Consider the following 14,190-nt stretch of genomic DNA (forward strand, 5'->3'; position numbering starts at 1 on the left):
CACAATCCCTGGAGAATTGAATGCTAAGGGTTTCAAGAAAACCTGGATGAGCAGCAATCTTCCCTGGGTGAGAAGTGGTAGAGGAAGCTATGCATCTTTTCAGCAGACAGAGGGGCTGTTCCTGCAGCACCTGTGGCTTGCCTTACTGTGGTTCATAAACATTCACTGCCCTTCCCTGGGAAAAGCTGATCTTTCTCTTCCTCATTGCCATTGACCTTGGCCATGTGATTTGCCCTCGCCAGTGAAATGAGCAGGAAAGGCACCCATCACTTCCAGGCAGAAGATTCTAGAGCCAGCTCGAGGTTTATCATGCACTCTTCTCCGTCTGCCACAAGACTGGCTATATTCCCAGTCTACCACTCCATCATCCTGGTCCCAGAGTGAAAGTGACCTGGAGCAGTCCTGCTGTCAACCTATCAGAGACGTAAGGCAAGTGAATGAAAAATGCTTGTATGAACCATTGAGATTTTGGTGTTTTTTGTGACTGCAGCAGAGCCAAGCCTAACTTACTGATACAGCACCCTCCTTTGGAAAGGAGGAGAGACGGGTGCTCAGAATGGCCCTCACTAAACTGCAGGACTGCTGATGACACCACCAGCCAAGGTCAACAGGGGTCATGTGCACACTCCTCACTCTTTCCATCCTTCCCTCTCCCTGACACTGTTCACAGCACCCTCTCTATCCACCATCACTGACACTCTAGAGCTCATCTAAGAGCCAGTAGCCCAACATTCATGCCCCCTGCAGTGGGTTGAATGGTAGCCCCCAAGAGATATGTCAATATCCAATCTCCCAGAACTTGTGAGTGTGACCTCATTTGGAAAAAGGAAACTTGCAGATGTAATTAAGTAAGGATCTCTAGATAAGGTCATCCTGGATCACCCAAGTGCTCTCTAAATCCAATGACAAGTGCCCTTATAAAGATGAAGAGGAGGAAACAGAGGCAGAAATTGGAGCGATGTAGCCACAAACCAAAGAACATTTGGGGTCACCAGAAACTAAAAGAGGCAAGGGTGGACTCTCACCTAGAGCTTTTGGAGGAAGCCTGAAGCCTGCTAACATCTTGAGTTCAGACTTCTGGCCTCCAGAACTGTGAGAAAATAAATCACTGTTGTTTAAAGACACCCAGTTTGTGGTAATTTGTTACAGCAACCATGGAAAACTAATACTCCACCTTAGCAAAATATCCTCCTTTTGATATAATTGTCAAGGGCAAGGACTACAAACCCGTATACGTATGGATCAGGAAGAAAGCCTTTCCTTCTCTCAGCCCAGTCCCTAGGGCGGGGACGCAATTATGTTTAAAGAGGGGAGAACGCCAGCTCACAAAGCCCGACGGGTCTACTTCCTCTCTGAAGGAGACACCAGCAGCGGGAGAAGTTGAATCCTTGATTATGGGCTATGCAGAACCTGATGCTCAAAATAAATAGCTCCTGGAATCAAAGCTCAGAGGATGGTACATAGAATTTTAGAGTCTCGAGGATGGAGAGCGATCATGGAGTCCAGCATCTTCAGACAGAGGGTTGTTTTTTTTTTTCCGCTTGTTTGTTTGTTTTTATTGAGCTATAGTGAATTTACAGTGTTGTGTTAGTTTCAAGTGTACTGCAAAGTGATTCAGTTATACATATATATATAGTTATACATATATATATTCTTTTTCAGATTCTTTTCCATTATAGGTTATTACAAGATACTGAGTATAGTTCCCTGTGCTATACAGTAGGTCCTTGTTATTTATCTATTTTATATATAGTAGTGTGTGTATGTTAATCCAAAACTCCTAATTTAGCTCTCCCCCACCCCGCCTTCCCCCCCACCCCGCTATCCCCTTTGGTAACCATAAGTTTGTTTTCTATGTCTGTCACAGACAGTTTTTAGAGGTGTAAGAGAGCTTAAAGGATTTTTGCATATTTGCTTGTATTTTGGTTTTATTGAGGACTGTGAGCCCCAGAGAGGGGCACAGTCTGCTCAGGGGCACAGACTAATTAGGGATTGATTCCCACTCCACCATCCAGCACAGGAAGGCACTTACTGCTCCCAAAACTCTAGCTGTCCAGCCTCTGTGGTTGGAACAGGAACAGGGGACTCACTCCCTAACTGTTCTGCCTGGCTTAGGTCCTTCACAAGCCCTCAACTCTCCTAGTTCGAGGGTCCCACTCCACATCATTTTAAACATCTTAAAATGTACATTCATCCCACATCAAATATCATTTCTATTTAAAATTTTTTTCAGGGCTTCCCTGGTGGTGCGGTGGTTGAGAGTCCGCATGCCGATGCAGGGGACACGGGTTCGTGCCCCGGTCCGGGAAGATCCCACATGCCCCGGAGCGGCTGGGCCTGTGAGCCATGGCCGCTGAGCCTGCGCGTCCGGAGCCTGTACTCCACAACGGGAGAGGCCACAACAGTGAGAGACCCGTGTACCGCAAAAAAAAAAAAAAATTTCTTTTCATGGTTCTTTTATAATTTTTGCTTTTGAAAGTAATTGCCTATAAGTAACCTGTTTGATTTTCTACAATGTTCTCAACAATCCTGATACAGACCCAGGAAAATCTAACCCTAGATAGTTTTCAAATGCAATAAAATTTTTATGAATACTACATTTCATGATTAGTAAGATCAATATCATGTTTCCTTTTATACAGATTTAATTTAATCAATATAGATATTAAAGATAATACAGGTATTGATTATCCCCATTTACAGTATACAGAAGGGCCACTTTCCCAAGGATACCCAACTGGGAATGAAAGAAGTCAAGAAGACTTCAACCCAGGTCTTCAGACTCTAAGAACAGCCCCCTTTCCATTGAGCCCAGCAGAGCTACCATTCAAAAGACTCACAGCCTTTCAAAGAATGAGGATATATAAAAAGACACAGAAGTCAGCCTCAAAGCACTCTCACTGGTCAAATCTGGGGCAATTTATGTATCAAAATAAATAATGATATTAATATATTATAATCATTAAGATAAAAATCTGTAAGTCCATACTGATAGAACTAAAGAAAGAGAGGAGAAAAAACTTTTTCTTACAGTAAAACACCAACTAATAAATGGAGAAATGATGGAATTAGAAAATTTGTCATTTAGCAACCATCACGGTAATAATTAAATCATCTAAGAAACATCAGTAGTTGTTAAAACTAAGAGGTGAAAGTTTAAGAAATGGGAGATTTGCATAGTTTCAGAGTACTTCCACACAAAATTCTTATTAATTACAAAGAGAAAAAGAGCAACTTTACAATGAACTCAGGAGGAAATATCAAATGGCAAACGCAAATTGAGGGACATCCCACAAAATAATCAGAATGTGATATTCAATAGTATCAAAGTTATAAAATCAAGGAAAGATTGAGGAAGTGTTCTAAGTGAAGAAACTGAAGAGATATGACAACTAAATGCAGCAGGTACGCTTGAACTGGATCCGTCTGCTATAACAAACATTCTTTGATTGTCAAAACTTGAATGGCATCTGAGGATTAGATGGTAGTAATGTGTCAATGTTAATTTCCTTATTTTAATGATTGCATTATAATTATGTAAGGGAATTTGTAAAAATTACACACTAAAGTATTCAAGCTCAGAAAAAAAGGTGTGGTTTTTTTTGCAATTTTTGTGTAAGTATGAAATTATTCTAAAATTAAAAATTTAAAGAAGAAATTCAGGCACAAACAAGTCAAAGTAGAGAATATTAAACATATTTTTGTCACTTCTTCCAGGAAATAGGCTCCCTCCCTCAAGGACAGTGTAGTAACCTGTCAGTTGCGGCAGCCTGGTGCAGGGCTAGAAAGGATTACGTGCAATGTCTATAAACCAGTCCTATCTCCTCACTCTTTTTAAAAAAGTTTTATTGAAGTATAGTTGATTTACAATGTTGTGTTAATTTCTGCTGTACAGCAAAGTGATTCAGTTATACATATATATATATATATATATATATCCTTTTTCATATTCTTTTCCATTGTGGCTTATCACAGGCTATTGAATATAGTTCCCTGTGCTACACTGTAGGACCTTGTTGTTTATCCATCCTATATATACCAGTTTGCATCTGCTAATTCCACACTCCCAAACATTCCCTCCCCTCGCTAGTTTAAATTCATGATGCCTGGTAGTCATTTACAGTCAACTTTTAGTTAGCAAGCATTCTTTCATTTTACCTTTAAATTGGACCCATTCAATGAAAAAAAAAAGTTCTGAAAAACAAAACACTTAAGGCTATTGAGATGGTTCCCATCTAAAAGAACACTTTAAGGTTTTGGCGTTTTTTTAAGTCTGATTTTGTAAGGTGAATACTGGTTTTCTTCAAAAGGAGGACCACCAGAAATGAATGTGCTCTCATCAGAGTGTAAGATGAATGAAAGCCACACCAGCTCACCACCACACAGAACAATACCTTCCTGTGTTGGATTCTTCTGTGCTCTCTACTGCCTTCCCACTAAATGATCAACTTCCAATGAAATATCATACAGTGTATGTCTCTTCTCGTCTAAGGATGACTGGCTTGCCCCCGCTTCTTCTCTCCTCCCTTCCTTCCTTCCTTCCTCCCTCCCTTCCTTCCTTCCTCCCTTCATTGTCTTAATGCACTTCAGCATTGTCTGGGTTGATCAGTAAGTCTATTTTCCTTGCAGACTTTAGGAAATCTACAACACCTAGTGAACCTATCATTTAGCTTAATTTAACCTGGGGAAGGCAGAAGAGAAAGAAAATTAAGGCTGGAAATGAAAGGAGACACGCAGTCAGCACATACCCATTTCCTTTGTGAAGAGAGAATGAAGTCTGCTGACATCCAGAGCTCTGTGTGTGTGCTGGGGCAAACTCCAGCTTAGCTGTTTCTACTCTTCTTTTTCAAAGAAGTGACATGCCTGGGGAATGTTTGGAGTATTTCTACAGCGTTCCATAGGAAACTGCACTGACTCTCCATTCTCTCCCAGTGGAACAGGTTGCCCCCAAGTCACGATCCTGCTCTGTTCCAAAATTTTTTAAAAATTATTATTTAGAACGTGGAAATCATGTTACAAATGATAGTTTGATTTCTAGATTAGCCACAAAGCTCCCCATAATTATTGTATAAAATAACCAACACCTGCACACACACACACAAAACCCCAAACTTCATCATGCGAACTGCTAAGGTGGCATCTTCAGGTAATGGCTGAGTCACGTGTTCAATGTTCAGACACTACCTTGATGTAAGTGATCCATGTTGACAAACTGCTGTTTCACTTAGAATTCTGATGCGAACAAGAACATAGTGAGGGGTTCATGCTAGGCCGTCCTCTCACTCACCCCCACAGGTGTAGATCCCAAGAGCTACATTGAGTTTTCTACTCTGATCACAGTCTTGCTGTAATTTTCATTCCAGCCCTCACGGGTAATGTTCCTTCTTCTCTCTCTTTCTCTCTCTCTCTTTCTCTCTCCCTCCCTCCCCCTCTCTGGCATAATCTGTTTTACTAAGCCCTGAGAATAGGATATTTGGGGAGAAAATGAGGTCTGAAAGGAAATGTAGGAAAGCACATCTCATTCATCATTTTACCCCTGAATGTGTATTTCATTTAAGTCGGGCATCTATGGATACTTGGCAGAATTCTCCTGTTTAACACATCTTTTGAATATTCCATTTACCACGATAATGAGGAAAAGCAACAGGAAGAGGAGAAGGAAGACCCAAGTAACTATTGGTATCACCTTATTTTGTGACCGCACTTGGTTATAAATTTATTAGATGTGACATGATTTAAGTTTCAAACAATGATAAGACCATCATCAGGATGATTTCACTGAAAGTACCAATGGCCCTGAAATTCTTATTCTGTGACAAAAGATGAGGGCAAATCTGTCTGGTATTCTCTCTACGTGTTCTTCCTCAAGACGAAGTTTCTAAAATCATCTCAGACACCGTGTAACATTTGCCAGACAGCTGTTCTAGGGAATGCCAAGAAGATAATCCTTGGGTTTATCATAGTCTTTTGTGTTTCTTCTCCCTTCAGTGAATTCTGGGTCCAGGCCAGTTTATTGACGCATGTTCTGAATGTTCAAAAAGTCCCTCTAAGGAGACTTCATGGTCCTTGAGGTCTTTTACGCCTAGTCTACTGACCTAGTTGAGAAGGTAGTTTGTTGACCTCTTGGCAAAGGGATTGACCTTAACTCTGTTTCTAGAGGGCAAATGTCTATGAAGATGAAGCTTCCACTGAAGATGTATCTGGTCTGCATGGTCTCTCTCCATCCCTGAGACAGCTCCCCTCCAGCGTGGATAAAACCCTGGGACAGGGAATTACAGACTCGATCTTAGAGCTGGAAGGAAATGCTAAAGGTGACTTGGTCCAGTATTCTCCTTTCTGAACTGTTGGTTACCCCCACTGTCTAACAGAAGTAAGTTTTCTAGAAAATGAAATTAAAATTTTTTTTAATTTAATTTTTATTTTATATTGGAGTATAGTTGATTCACCATGTTGTGTTAATTTCAGGTGTATAGCAAAGTGATTCAGTCTTACATGTACATTTCTCCATTCTTCTTTTTTTTTCCGTACGAGGGCCTCTCACTGTTGTGGCCTCTCCCGTTGCAGAGCACAGGCTCCGGATGCGCAGGCTCAGCAGCCATGGCTCACGGGCCCAGCCGCTCCGCAGCATGTGGGATCCTCCCGGACCGGGGCACGAACCCGTGTCCCCTGCATCAGCAGGCGGACTCTCAACCACTGCGCCACCGGGGAAGCCCTCCATTCTTTTTTAGATTCTTTTCCCATATAGGCCATTACAGAGTGTTGAGTAGAGTTCCCTGTGGAAAATGAAATTCTTTTTACTGATAAACATGTTCAGAATCTCATGGATATTTTCATACACATGACTTCATCTTTCAGTCAAATGAGTTTATGGAAAGAATTTTAGACAGGGGAGGAAAGGATTTTGTGTGTTTACATAGACCTAGATATGAAAACTTGAGGTCAGCCCTTCTCTCAAATCTTCAAAATGCCAGTGTTCTCTGACTCTGCTGCTTCTTAAATCATCATCATCTGTCAGACAACAAAAAGGACAGTTAGTAGAAGAGGAAACAGGGGCATAGAGTATGGACAGGGGACTAGGAAACATGCTGAACTCAGGCAGAGGCAACACGAGGGAGGAACGGTCACCACTCTCTTTGAGGTCCTGACAGATCGTTGCAGGAAGTCATTAAAAAAAAAAAAATGAGGGACTTCCCTGGTGACGCAGTGGTTGAGAATCCGCCTGCCAATGCAGGGGACATGGGTTCGAGCCCTGGTCCGGGAAGATCCCACATGCTGTGGAGCAACTAAGCCCGTGTGCCCCAATTACTGAGCCTGTGCTCTAGAGCCTGCACACCACAACTACTGAGCCTGTGTGCCACAACTTCGGAAGCCCGTGTGCCTAGAGCCCGTGCTTTGTAACAAGAGAAGCCACTGCAATGAGAAGCCCATGCACCACGACGAAAAGTAGCCCCCACTTGCCGCAACTAGAGAAAGCCCGCGTGCAGCAACAAGTACCCAATGCAGCCAAAAATAAATTAATTAATTACTTAATTTTAAAAAAATGAAATCTTGCCATTTGGGGCAACGTGGATGGATCTAGAGGGTATTATGCTCAGTGAATTAAGTCAGAGAAAGGCAAAGACCTTGTGATCTACTTAAATGTGGAATCTAAAAAACAAAACAAGCAAAACAAAATGAAAACAGACTCATAGATACAGAGAACAAATGAGTGGTTACCAGAGGGGAGAGGGATGGGGCTTGGGCCAAATAGGTGAAGGGGATAAAGAGGGAAAAATCTCCAGTTATAAAATAAATAAGCCACGGGGATGTCATGTACAGCCTGAGGAATATGGTCAATAACATTGTAACAACTTTGCATGGGGACAGATGGTTGCTAGACTTACCGTGGTGATCATTTCATGATGGATGCAAATGTCAAATCGCTATGTACTATACCTGAAACTAACATAATATTGTATGTCAACTATATTTCAATAAAAAAGAGTTAATATGAAACTACACTTTAATGAACCCAATATATTCAATAAATCATCATTTTAATATGTAACCAATATCTTTAAATTGTTCACGAGATATTTTACGTTCCTATTTTGTGTTAAGTCCTCAAGCTCTGTTAACTGTTTTGCACTTACAGTGCATGTCCATATGGACCAACCACATTCCTAGTGCTCAATACACACCTGTGGCTAGTGGATGCCATACTAGACAGTACAGATCATAGAGTGGTCAGGTCCACAGTGGTGCAGGAAACTGACCTGTCTTATGCTCCAAACAGAAGTCTGAGGGTTTAATGAATGAGCAGAATGGGCCGCAAAATAAGGAGATTTTCAGCCGCTTCAAGAGTAGTCAGTGCCTTCTGGACTTCCTAGAGTTGCCTTAAGGACTTGTGAGCAAGGTCCTGTCAGACGGTGCTTTTCCAAACTCAAGACTTTATGGGTTAACCAAGGGCATGACTGAAATGCAGAGCAGCCCAAGAGGGACACTGGCCTTCCTCACGCCACTCAGCTCTGACTTGGTAAATAGGACAAAGATGGGAACTCAGCTCAGCCTTCTATTCTGCCAGCAACTAGCTAGAATTTTGGCCAGATCATCTAAGCCCATGCCCAACAGGAATCAAATAGGCCTAATAAGAAATGTTATATTACCTGTCCTTGGAGGATTTTTCCTTCAGACTAGCAGGGATATTATGATTACGTAATATAAGGAAATAGTGGTTGAGACAGAAAAATGGGGAAGCAATGAATGTTTGGTGAAAAATTCTGGAAGCCAAATGGCCTTGGAGGATTACTGACTTAGAAAACTGTATGGGAAGTGAAGCATTCCAACTCCCCAAAGGGTTTTAAAGGTTTACTCATGCCCAGGGATAAAACAAGTGGCCTAAAGGCCGCCTTCCCACTGTAATAACACAGGCTGTCTCCTGTGAGAGATGTCATTTGAGTGTGTTGTTAGAAAGAATTCCATGGTTATCTACAAAGCTAAGGTTTGCCCTACCAGCACATTCCTTATGTTCCTAATAGTGACATCTGTTTACATATGACATCCATAATGTATATGAAGTCATTGGACCCTAACAACGTCCCTGTGAGGTGGGACAGAACACTGAGGTTCCCAGAGTTGGCAAAGTTAGTGGGTTGTAGTGGATTTTAAAACCAATCTTCTGACTTAAAATCTACATAACTAGTACACAGGGTCACTGACATGTAATGTATGCTTGGCATGTAGTCAATAAACACTTAATAAAAGTTGGTTGATTGAATTAATAGATGAATGAAAGAATGAATGAAAAATAAGAAACTGAGTCTCTTGAAATTCCTCAGAAGACACCATTTCCAAATTTAAGTATGAGCTCACACATCCTCAGGAAATGTCCTCAGGAAAGTGTTTTGCTTGATTAATATTTTTTAGGACCAGCAAAAAATATCTTTTAGTCTAGATTTAGTCTAGATTTCCGTATCAGATCATTATATAGTAGTTTGAGAACACCGATCTCTGTTGCTCCATGCCTTGTGCAGACGTCTCAGCAGTGAGCTGAACCTTAGGCAAAGTAGCCTTCACTGGGAAATGTGTTGTCCACAGATGACCTTGATCAGCTGCAGAGACAGAGGCAGCTGGGTGGAGAAGGTGCTGGTCAAGTCAGCCTCTGCCAATGCCTGTACTTTCCTGGCTTACCTGGAGGTGGAAGTTTCCAGGGAAGAAGATGCTGAAAGGGGGCCAAAGGAACTCAATAGACATACTGGGTAGAAGGAACAAACCAGTTAAGAGAGAAAATTGTCTGCCTATAGACTATTTTGTCCTTCAAATTCAAATTCATTTTCTCTATTTCTGGGGGGAAACGATATTTCTTTATTTCAAAGGATCTCAGACTCCAGATATTCCAGCTGGAATAAATTGAGAGATAATAATAACAAAAATAACTAACATCTGCGTATCCCAGGTGTGATCCAAAAGCTTTACCTGAATTAACTCATTTAATCCGCCAGTAGGTACTATCATCCCCCTCTGCAGTAATCCCATAGTGTACAATCCTGGGTTCCACTGCTGACATTGTCTTTGAGAACTCCAAGAGAATGGTACCTGCTGAAGTTCTGCAACCCTGCAGGCTTGCCCGTGTTACAGTGGAAGAGACATCACATATCCAGCACTTGCATTTTACTGATGGAGAAACTAATATTCAGTAACTCACCACACAGCAAGTAATTGACAGAGCTGATTCCAGAATCTTGACTCACTGGTTTTGAGGCTGGTGCCTGTGCAATCCGACATGTACTCCATTTTGGAAGCTGTGAGTGACTTCAGTATCCCTCCCTTTAAAGAGCTCACGACTAATAGTGGAGGCACAGGTCACATAAGTATGTAAAAACCAGCACATCTTCACATTCAGGTTCTGGTTAATGGCTCCATCATCTCCTGGTTGTACATGATTTCTTTTTCCTCAGGTCCCCAAGTCACCGATAGGTCTCCACATTCTTACATCTCAACAGAGCATAGTAGTTGCAGACATGTGCTCTGAAGTCACATCACTGTATGACCTTGGGCAAGTTTCTGTGCCTCAGTTCCCCTCTCCAGAATGTGGAGAAAATAACAGAACTTATTCCTAGGGTTTTTATGAGAATTAAATGAGTTAATTTTCTAAAGCAACAAACATAGTTCATGGCATGTGGTAAGCATAGTATGTGTTTCATAAAATGCTAGATTATTAAACAGCCTTCTAGCTTCATTTTTTTCCTACAATATCAAAATACTCTGGCTAAAACCCAAGTCTGCTTACCATCCTCCCAGCTCCACATTATCTAGTAGCTCTCAAGAGTTTGCACAAGAATCCCCTGGGGTGCTTGCAGAAAAAGGCAAACTTCTGAGCCACTCCCGGGATTCTGGTTTAGCCACTCCCCTGGGTGGAGCTCAGGAATCTTCATTTTCACCACATACCCACAAGGGATTCTGATGTAGGTGGTCTGATAGCACAGTTGGAGAGGGAAAACCTCCCAAATACAGTCCACTTTTAGCAGGGCTCTCAGTGACCCTGGTCATCTGGCCCTTGTCCACCATTCCAGCCTCACTGCTCAAAACCCTGCCCCTAATCCTGCCAGACAGACCTGTGTCAGGAAAAATGAAAAGCCATGTTAAAGTCAAGCCCAATTGCATTTCTCCATATGACTGCTGTGTTATATGAGATTAGGAAAAAAATAGCTGAGTTGACACCCAGCAAATTCTCTGTGGGCCATGCCGATGGGTCACCATGGGAACCACGTCTCTGTGACTTAGTCCAGAGTGAGCATAAAAGCTGAGAGGGACAAAACATATGGTGCTTCTGAGTTCCTGTTCTCTTTCTCAACCTCCCTTAGAGACCAGGCCCCTTGTTTTCTTCTCTTAAAGTAACTCAAGGGATTGTCAGTTCTAAATTTGGGAAAAGGAAGGTGAGAAGGGGCAGAATGGAGACAAAAGCAGGCCTGAAGCCAAGGGACAACTCGTGGAGATAAATGGCATGTTGAGGTCTAGGAATGCCCTGCTCCAGACTGGGAACTCATCCAAAGAAAAAACTATTTTTTTCCTTCATAGCAAAGCTGCTTAAACTGACTTGATGTTCAGCTCCCTAAAAACTAAGTCTTGACAGACTAGTCCAAGAACTTGATAATACCTGTTTTGCCCAGTTATATAATCTAAGCACTTTTAAAAGGTGTTTAGATGGAAAACAAAAGTCCCTGAGCTTCCTTCTTAATGAATTCCAGGTCAAACCCATTAGTTATTTTGTATTTAAAGTTGACTTCATCAACCATCAGAAAAGCAAACTCCCTTCTCTGCCTGGACTGGGTTGAATGGTGTCCCCCAAAATGCATGTCTATGTGAAATCTGTGAAGGTGATCTTACTTGGAAATAGGGTCTGTGCAGATCTAATTAAAATGGAAGTGAAGATGAGGTCCTACTGGTTTTCTGTCTTCCTTCACTTGGGTTGCTATAACAAAAATACCACAGGCTGGGTGGCTTATGAACAATAAAAATTTGTTTCTCACAGGTCTGGAGGCTGGAAGTCCAAGATTGGGTGCCAGCATGGAGCTCTGCTGAAGGCCCTCTTCCCAGTTGCAGACTGCCAACTTCTCACTGTGTCCTCGTGTGGTAGAAGGGGCTAGAATGCTCTCTGCAGCCTCTTGTATAAGGGCACTAATCTCGTTCATGAGGGCTCCACTCTCATGACCTAAGCACCTCCCAAAGGCTCCTAGCTACTAATACCATCACATTGGGGGGTAGGATTTCAACATGTGAATATGAGAGAACACAAACATTCAGAACATAGCAGGTGAGGTCATACTGGATTAGAAAGGGAACTAAATCCAGTCACTGATGTCCTTTAAGAAGAGAAGACACACAAAGAAGAAAACACCATGTGAAGGCAGACACACAGGGAAGAAAACCATGTGACAAAAGAGGCAGAGATTGGAGTCATGTTGGACCAGGCCAAGGAATGCCAAGGATTGCTGGTTACCACCAGAAGCTGGAAGAAGGAAAGAAGGATTCTCCCCTAGAGCCTTTGGAGGAGCATGGCCCTGCTGACACCTTGATTTCAGACTTCTGACCTCCAGAACTGTAAAAGAATAAATTTCTGTTGTGTTAAACCACCCAGTTTACAGTGTAGAGTTATGGCAGCCTTGGGACCCTGCCCGACAGATCCCATTCTTGATGATAGAAAATTCATACTCTGCTGGCTTTCAGATTGATCATTGGATAATCATCAGGTCAGTTGAGCATGAAAACATCACTAGACTAAGCTCAGATCACAGAAAACAGTAAAAAGCAGGTTTTAATTTTTTAAAATAAATTTATTTATTTATTTATTTAATTTTTGGCTGCGTTGGGTCTTCGTTGCTGCGCGTGGGCTTTCTCTATTGCGGTGAGCCGGGGCTACTCTTTGTTGGGGTGTGCGGGCTTCTCATTGCGGTGGCTTCTCTTGTGGCAGAGCATGGGCTCTAGGCACGTGGGCTTCGGTAGCTGTGGCCCACGGGCTCAGTTGCCCTGTGGCATGGGGGACCTTCCTGGACCAGGACTCGAACCCCTGTCCCCTGCATTGGCAGGTGGATTGTTAACCACTGCACCACCACAGAAGTCCCAAAGCAGCTTTATTTTTGAATCAGGAAATTTCCTTAAGCAAAGCCAGTGTGGGGTGGAGTTAGAGTTCCCTGCTGGACTCAAGTCCTATGACAACAGCATTCCAGTTTCCTTTAGGGTCTGTCCTCTGCCCTCCTTGTATGCAGTTTGCATGCAATCTGTCAAAATGCCTTGACATCCCCTTACAAGGAGCTGCCGTCTCAGCCATGCGTTACTTCTTGAACTCACATCTGGGATTTTTTTTTTTTTTTTTTTTTTTTTTTGCAGTACGTGAGTCTCTCACTGCTGTGGCCTCTCCCGTCGCGGAGCACAGGCTCGGGACGCGCAGGCTCAGCGGCCACGGCCCACGGCCCAGCCGCTCCACGGCACGTGGGACCCCGCCCCGGACCAGGGCACGAACCCGCGTCCCCCGCATCGGCAGGCGGAATCCCAACCACTGCGCCACCAGGGAAGCCCACTTCTGGGATTTTTGAGCCAAGTACAACGACTCCGGAAAGAAGAGCTGCACTCCCTTGTCCATCCAGCTGCTGAGCCCCAAGGGACTGTCCACCAGCCTGGACACCAGGAGGTAATCAAGACTGGTTCTACTACCGCCAGAAGCAGTTTTTATTGCCTGCAACCCACAACTATATGGAGACACCTGCCTGTATCTAACCCCTAATCACCCTTGTCCTCTCATGGAGAGTGAGGACAGAAAGGATTCCTGGGAGGGTCTGATGAAATGTCACAATTGCCCCCCTCGCCACATACACACACAACTGCATCTGTTGCCAGAGTACAGCTAAAAATAGAGTCATCATGTTTTTCAAAGAGCCTCATATACAGATCTTTGACATAAATTTATTTCAGAAATCAATACAGTGATTGCAGAGTTAAAGCTACTGCCAATCTTAATGACTGTATTAGTTTGCAACTTGAGGTACATTTTTCCCTCCTCTTTTCTGTTGTTTTTGATCTTTGATGCTCGTTTCAAATATTTATTATAAAACTCTCCAATCTCAAGTGGAAATAGGTGAGATATAAATCATAAATAAATAGACACACAGGGAGATCAAAATCTCCATGAATCTTATCAAGCGAGATTCATAAGTG

Source organism: Orcinus orca, chromosome 5, assembly GCF_937001465.1.
Source record: "Orcinus orca chromosome 5, mOrcOrc1.1, whole genome shotgun sequence".
Taxonomy (NCBI): domain Eukaryota; kingdom Metazoa; phylum Chordata; class Mammalia; order Artiodactyla; family Delphinidae; genus Orcinus; species Orcinus orca.